Source organism: Physeter macrocephalus, chromosome 9 (genome assembly GCF_002837175.3).
Source record: "Physeter macrocephalus isolate SW-GA chromosome 9, ASM283717v5, whole genome shotgun sequence".
NCBI lineage: Eukaryota > Metazoa > Chordata > Mammalia > Artiodactyla > Physeteridae > Physeter > Physeter macrocephalus.
The window spans coordinates 73,992,272-74,000,294 of NC_041222.1; positions in this window are offsets into that span (position 1 = coordinate 73,992,272).

Below are 8,023 nucleotides of genomic sequence, written 5' to 3' on the forward strand. Positions count from 1 at the left end.
CCATGGCCGCTGAGCCTGCGCGTCCGGAGCCTGTGCTCCGTGACGGGGGAGGCCACAACAGTGAGAGGCCCGCGTACCACAGGAAAAAAAAAAAAAAAGAAATGAGGGTTCCAGAGGCAACTCATGCTCAAAGAGATAGGGTTTGGCAACACACATAGGGAGATTCACAGGTGCACATGCAGGTGTGCACGCACACACACTACCCCCCGAGGCTGGCAGCCATACTTGCCTATAGACCCCGAGCTTTGTTCACGTGCTCCTGGGATCCCATTGCCTGTGAGAGCCTAGCCATAGGCGCACATATATATGTAATCCCCCCACAAGAGGTCCCCCTTGACCCTTGGCCCAGGAAGAAGCACCGTACCCCCTGAACCCCACGGGCTGGGAGGGCCCAGGGTGAATCAGGGAGCCATCGCGGAGTGCCTGCTGGAGGCCGCACGGCCCATCTGTGACGCAGGACAAAACCCTAGACTCCTGGTGCCGGAGCCCAGACCGTGGGAAGGGGGGAAAGCCCCCCACAAGGCTTCACTCTCTTCTCCCCACTCCCTGGTATGCTTCTCAGCCCCTCACTGCCCCAGGTGGGGATGCACAGGGCAGGAAGTGGCTAAGTGGTTCCTCAGCACTGAAAGAAAGTAGGGGACCCCAGCCCACAGAACCCCATCCTCACTCCTGCCGGTCCTGGGCCTGCCAGCAGCCGAGCCTGGCCTGGAAACCGGAGAAAAACAGGGGCAGCTCTGCCATCAGCAGGCAGAGCACACACCTCCCCCTCCCCAGCCCCATATACACACGTGTTTGCACTCAGTTCACATAGGTGTTCACACGGGCTGCACCCTGAGGGAGCAGGTCACACACATAACTGTGGATCTGTGTATCTTGCAAGTAGCATCTATTTACACATGTGCACTTACATGTACTCACACATGTGCACATGTGTGTACGTGCTCACCTATAATCCTGGGGCTACAGCTCACCATAGAGCATCTTTGCGACCTCCCACCTCCCCAGTGGATGCAGCGCCATGCTGAGGCACATGGCTTGGCAAGTGGAACGAGAGCCAGTTCCCAATGCCCCCTCACCCCAAATCAAGGTCCAACCTTCAAGACCATGACCCCATATACTCCCACCAAACTGGTTCTTATCTGTAACTAGTGTATACACACATGTTCATACATGTACACACCATGCATATTGGGATGGGTTAGGGTTGGAGCTGAGGAGGTATGGGTAGGGCTTCATGCTTCTAAGTGGGCCTGAGGGGACCCTGCCTGGAGGAGGGGGAAGGATGCAATGCTTTCCAAGGGTCCCTTATTCCTGTCAGCCCTCCTCGGGTCATCTGGGAATAAGAGGGGTCAGGGCCTGAGGACGCTTGTCCAGAGGCACTGGGCTGGCCGGCCTGAGTCTGGGGGGCTGAATCAGGACCTCATTGCACAACTGGATGCAGGTGTTGGGGTGAGGGGTCTCATTCTCATTGTAGTCAGTGTGAATGGCACTCCCTGGAACAAAAGATAGAAGGAAGCTCGGCTTCAGAGGAAGAGCCTGAGCTTGGTGAGGCAGGCCCTGACCCTGAGTCACGCGGCTTACCCAGAGCCATCTGGGCTCCCTCCTGTGCTTTGGGAAGGAAAGCCTGAGTACGGGCTGGAAGCCAGCCTGCCTGCCTGGGAGCTCCAGGACGAGGCACATGTGGAGGCCCTACTTCCTCCCAATGCATCTTGAGCAAGGTCTGTGTCTCACCTGTGCAGGAGGGCTGAGGGCAGGAGGGCTGAGCCCGGGAAGGGGACTGACAGCCAATCCACCCCGTGGGAGGCCGTGACTCCTTGAGGTCAGAAGCTGGGGGAGTGGGTTCCCAGGCAAGGGAAGGGCTGCAGATGCCAAGTGCCAGCCTGTTGGACCAGAGGGACTGGCTGGGGCCCTGTAAGGGGTAGGGGTGGCACGCCCTTCATTTCCTGTCCCCCAAACTCTTTTTGCCTGTATGAGAGCAGCTTGAACCAGCAGAGGAGGAGACATGGGCCTTGCTGTCAGCAAGTGGAGTGGAGAAGAGTTGTAGACATAGAAAACAAGTCATACTACAGTCCCCCTGGCCTCCCTGAACCCCTAACCTCTTCCCGAGCATTGGAGTGGGATGGGGGAGGGGCTGACCAAAACAGACATACATACATTTTTCAAGTTTAGAAAGTACTTCCTGGGGCTTCCCTGGTGGCACAGTGGTTAAGAATCCACCTGCCAATGCAGGGGACACGGGTTCGAGCCCTGGTCCAGGAAGATCCCACATGCCGCGGAGCGGCTGGGCCCGTGAGCCATGGCCACTGAGCCTGCACTCTAGAGCCTGCGAGCCACAACTACTGAGCCTGTGCGCCACAACTACTGAAGCCTGAGTGCCTAGAGCCTGTGCTCCGTAGCAAGAGAAGCCACCGCAATGAGAAGGAGACTGCGCACCACAACAAAGAGTAGCCCCCGCTCGCCGCAACTGGAGAAAGCCCACACACAGCAACAAAGACCCAAGGCAGCCAAAAATAAATAAATAAATTTATATTAAAAAATAAGTAAATAAAATAAAAATAAATAAATTTGTTTTTTAAAAAAAGGACTTCCTCCCATTTGTGAAACAACCCCTAGAAGTGGGTATATACCCTTTCACAGATGATAAAACTAACAGTTGGAGAGAAGTCACTTGCCGTTAAGTGTTTTTTTAATATATAAATTTATTTATTTTATTTATTTATTATTTTTGGCTGCATTGGGTCTTTGTTGCTGTGCGCAGGCCTTCTCTAGTTGCGGCGAGCAGGGCTACTCTTCGTTACAGTGCGTGGGCTTCTCACTGCAGTGGCTTCTCTTGTTGTGGAGCACGGGCTCTAGGCGCACAGACTTCCGTAGTTGTGGCACGCAGGCTTTGGTAGTTGTGGCTCATGGGCTTAGTTGCTCCGTGGCATGTGGGATCTTCCCGGACCAGGGCTCAAACCCATGTCCTTCCTCCCATTTGTGAAACAACCCCTAGAAGTGGGTGTATACCCTTTCACAGATGATAAAACTAACAGTTGGAGAGAAGTCACTTGCTGTTAAGTGTTTTTTTAATATATAAATTTATTTATTTTATTTATTTATTATTTTTGGCTGCATTGGGTCTTTGTTGCTGTGCGCAGGCCTTCTCTAGTTGCGGCGAGCAGGGCTACTCTTCGTTACAGTGCGTGGGCTTCTCACTGCAGTGGCTTCTCTTGTTGTGGAGCACGGGCTCTAGGCGCACAGACTTCCGTAGTTGTGGCACGCAGGCTTTGGTAGTTGTGGCTCATGGGCTTAGTTGCTCCGTGGCATGTGGGATCTTCCCGGACCAGGGCTCAAACCCATGTCCCCTGCATTGGCAGGCGGATTCTTAACCGCTGCGCCACCAGGGAAGTCCCCCAGTTAAGCGTTGAGCTGGATTCAAACGCCATGCGGATATGGAGGAGACGTGAAGAGGGCAGGGAGGCCAGGGAGCCACAGGTCCCTCCATGCTTCAGCACCCTGTCTAGAGTGTGCTCCACTCTTAGGCCACTGCTGGATGCTATTCCTGTTTCTGGGCCTTGAGAGTCGGGGGCTGGCTCTGGACAGGAACGGGGAGTGGAGAGCAGAGATGAATCACTCTCTTATGAGCGTCCCCAGACTCAGGGGTGGGCAAGCAGTTCCTCCTGCTGCACCAACAGTCACCCCGTCTCCAGGCAGACGAGATGGAGGACAACCTGTGAACACAAACCACACCCTGGGGCACCTCCGGCCAGATGTCCAGCTGGAACTTGAGAAAATCTACCTTTTGACCCATATCCTGGGGACTCTGTGTTCACCTTCTGCTGTCACCCTGAGCTGCCCTCGGCACCCTTTGAGGACAGCAGAGGGTCACAGAGAGGAGGCAGAGGAATGGGACGGGAGGCCTAGGCCCTGTGCTGAGGAAGAGCCCAGAGCCACAGGGGCTGGGCTGATGGGGGCAGAGCCCTCCTGTAGACCCAGAAGCTCAGCTCCAAGCCTTGCTTGGCCACTGACCAGTCAGGTGGCCGAGCCAGCTCCCTTTCCCCGCCCCTCAGTTTCAGTTTCCTCATCAGTCACCTGCAGGTTTCAGGTGAAGTCCCCCCAACACACACACACCCAGGGCCCCTGTAAGAATCAGACAAGATTACGGATGTTTCAGTCTTTGAAAACTGTATTACAGTCAATGTAGAAGGAAAGGTTCATTCCAGAAGCTGCCTTGTTAACAAGTCACGTTTCCTCCTGTATGAATGTCGTGCGCATCCATGTGTGTTCTTGGCTCTGTGTGTGCGTGTACCCATGGAGGTCTGTGGGTACATGTGGGCGACCCTGGGGTTCTGTGTGCATATCTGTGTGCATCCCTGTCTGGGCTTGGCTGTGGGTCTGGGTTCAGTATTTATAAAAGCCAGAGATAGGAGGTGGGGATCTGTTGAGGAGTCTGGAGACAAAGTGACCTAGTACAACATGATGAGAGGGTTTGGATTTGGGATTTAGGAGGCAGAACGGGCAGGGCAGGTAGGCAAGAAGCTCAAGTTGAAGGCGGGCAGAATTGTGTAGACAGGAACCTGAACCTGGGTGGGGCCCAGGACAGCTGCTTTCTGAGAGGCCTGCGGTCTGAAGGTGGCCGTGGGAGGACAGGTGGTGGAAGGCTCTGCATCTGGTGTTCCAGAAAGGTGATGGGTATGTATGAGCCCCAATATACCCTCCCCTCATCCAAGCCCAGTCTGGGTGCTAATTACAGGGCAGCCACCCACTGCTGGCCCTAAGGGAGAGAAGTCTCAGGGGAAGGATCGAGAGGAGAGGACAGCCCGCAGCAGGAGATTCTGCAGTCGGACTTCAGGAATGACTTCCTGAGGGTCTCTAGACCTTGGGGCAGTGGAGAGGGAGACTGGGGAAAGGCCAGGATGTCATATCTATCTTTTTCATCCAAACCATTTGGTCATCAGGTGGAACAGGAGCTGGGTCTCAATGCCCCTCAATGACCCCTCAGTCAGGGTCCAACCTTGGCCTCGTCAGTCTCTAGGAGACCCCAGCTCTGTTCTGTGGAGGTTTCTAGTCTGGGAGAACAGAAGAGAGCTCCCAGACAGGGAAACAGAGACACAGGCTTGCGGTGGACCAGAGTGCTCATATTCCCACCCGCTACCCCTATCCTTGACCTTGCTCCCCTGGGTCTAATAACAGCTTCATTCTGCTGCCTTGTGCAGAAGGGAAGGGGCAAGACTGGCAGGCAGCCCAGGACAGGGGAGGGGCCCGGCTTTTCACTCCTCCCCGCCTCACTGGAGAGATCCAGAGCTCCGGCCTCTCTACTCTTTTATTCCTCATCACCCAACCCCTTAGCCCCAGGAAAGCCCAGGCTCAGAAGCATGGCCTGCAGCCAGGATACATAGATTCTCTGTAACTCCCTGTGTGACCCTAGACAAGTTCCTACACCTCTCTGGGCCTCTTGCAAACCAGAAAAATTATCCTCTCCATCCCTCTTCCAGAAACTGAAGTGGGAGAGGGAAGTGAGTCTCCCTCTGGGTTTGGAACACTCTTGTTCCCCTTAGTTCCCCAGGGCAGCCCAAGATGCCACCTTCTCTCTGCAGCAGAGAGATGGGCAGGCTGGCCTTTCCTGAGGAAGGTGGGGGTGACTCACGTGCCCCAGGCTTCTCCTCCCCTTTTTATTTATCGCTCACCTAGATTAATCTGTGACTCACAAAGCGAGTACCAGATGTTGAGGGGGTTAGGTGCATATTTATTGGGGTGGAAGTGGTGGGCCTCAGACTAGCCCAATCTGACTTACTAGGTCAGGGATGGAGCAGTCCTCAGGATTTCACTGAATGTAACCTGCTGCAAGGACCCCTGGGCTTTGGGGTCTTCCTCTTTTTCTCCAAACTAAGGAGCTGGACAGAGGAAAACAGGGTCTTCAGCTAAAAGGATTCTGGTTTAGAGGAGGTTGTCAGATAGCACAGCCCGAAGAGAGGACCCTTTGAGAATTCACTGAATGTGACTATACAGAGAGGCTTGGGAGGTCTGACAGAACTGGGGAAACTGAAGCCCCAAGAAGGGAAAGCCTTTATTTACAGCCATTTAAATTTACAGGAAGGAATCCAGAGTTCCTGCCTCCTGAGAGCTCTTCCTCCTGACTTGCTCTTTAAAAACAGAGCAGATTTTGCCTTTTACAGCAACCCAGAGCTGGAGGCAAAAACCTGCACAAGCAGACTAGTATATACAGATGTGCACACGCCCCACTCCCAACACACACAGAGCAGACAGATCACACCCTACATCACACACAGCCTCCTGCCCCAGCCGTGTCTACCTGCAAACGCAGAGGCCCACAGGGGCAGACGCACACGTGGCAGCGCCGTAACACGTCCCCCTGCACACTCTCGCTCCAGGAGTTCCTCCTAGGCTCCTGTCCTTCTCTTCCCCCGAGGTTCCAGCTCCTCATGTCCCCTCTCCCCCAAGGTCATGTTAAACCACACCAGCCTCCTCACCTACTTCCCAGAGAAAATCCAAGGAAAACAGGTTGGAGCAAACATTGAAATTGGAGCCTGAACTTCGTGCTCCCCTCACCCCGCACCCCAAGCTGGAGCAGGGAGTGCAGAAAGCATGGTGGATGTACTTCCTTGGGCTTCTGAGTCATCTGCCCTCTTCCCTTGCCACACTGGGCACCTGACAAAGCCATTATCATGGCTTTTTTCTTTTTTTTTTTTTTTTTTTTGGCCACACTGCATGGCTTGAGGGATCTTAGCTCCCTGACCAGGGATCAAACCCATGCTCCTTGCAGTGGAAGCACAGAGTCCTAAGCACTGGACCGCCAGGGAAGTCCCTATCATGCCCATTATTTTTCATGCCCATTTTAAAGATGGGGAGGTTGAGCCCAGCAAGGGGAAGTGACTTGCCCAGGACCACATGGGGAGGTAGCAGGGCCAAGGCTCATTTCCCCTGATTGGGACTGGTATCTGCACTTCTTGGAGCCACGAGCTTACCTGGGGGCAGATTCCATGCGCTCCCTGCACCGGAGTTGTGAAGGAAGCTATGAGCCTGAAGAAGCTGACCCTGGGATGAAATGGGATGGTTTGAAACCAGCCTGTACCCCCTGCCCCTCCCCAGAGTCCACGGAGGGACTGCCACATGTGAGGGACTAAGAAAGAGGAAAGCTGAGAAGCCAGGGACGACCAAGGGGCTGAGACTGCATCTCTTGCATCTCACTGAAAATACAGCCTGGCACACTGAGGTCTGGAGTACATGAATGAATGGCACAAGGACAGAGATGGACACAGACCTCAGTTCACACAGCCAATCAGTGTATTCCTTATACTAATTTCAACCCCAGGCCAAGCTGTCCCATGACAGTGACAGGCAGGGACTGGCATAGGTTCACAAAGACTAACAGAATTGGGACAAAATTGGAAACCAGAGTTCCCATGTGTGGCTAAGCATCTTGAGGACGAAGCCAGATAGCCAGGCATCCAAGTCCCTCTACAAACAGTCCCCCACCTGCCGCTGAACTTGAACTCATTCAGAAAATGAGGATAATGAGGAAAAGCAGGTACTTCATAGGGCTGGTATGATTATATGATCAATTTCCTTATGTAAGATATGGAAAATAACAAAGGGTACCTTATCAGGCAGGCACTCAATAAACCTTTTTTTTTTGGCTGCATTGCATGGCTTGAGTGATTTTAGTTCCTCGACCAGGGATTGAAGCCGGGCCCTCAGCTGTGAGAGTGTGGAATCCTAACCACTGGACTGCCAAGCAATTCCCAACATCAACTTTTTAATTCTCAGGCCTTTCACCATCAAAACGCTACCCATTCTAGGCAGAGGTCACAAATCATGATTCTCTTTTCCTTGAAGTCTTCTGGTGGCCTGCCCTGTCCTCCATCTGCCTGGGCCAGGTGCCCCTTCTGCACACACCTGTATCCTACTTGGGCAGAGCACTGTACTAGGTGCCATGAAATCTGTTCAAATATGTTTCCTGCCCTCAAAGAGCTTACATTTAGGAGACAAGGTCAAAACCGTGTGGAAAAGGCAGACAAGCCAA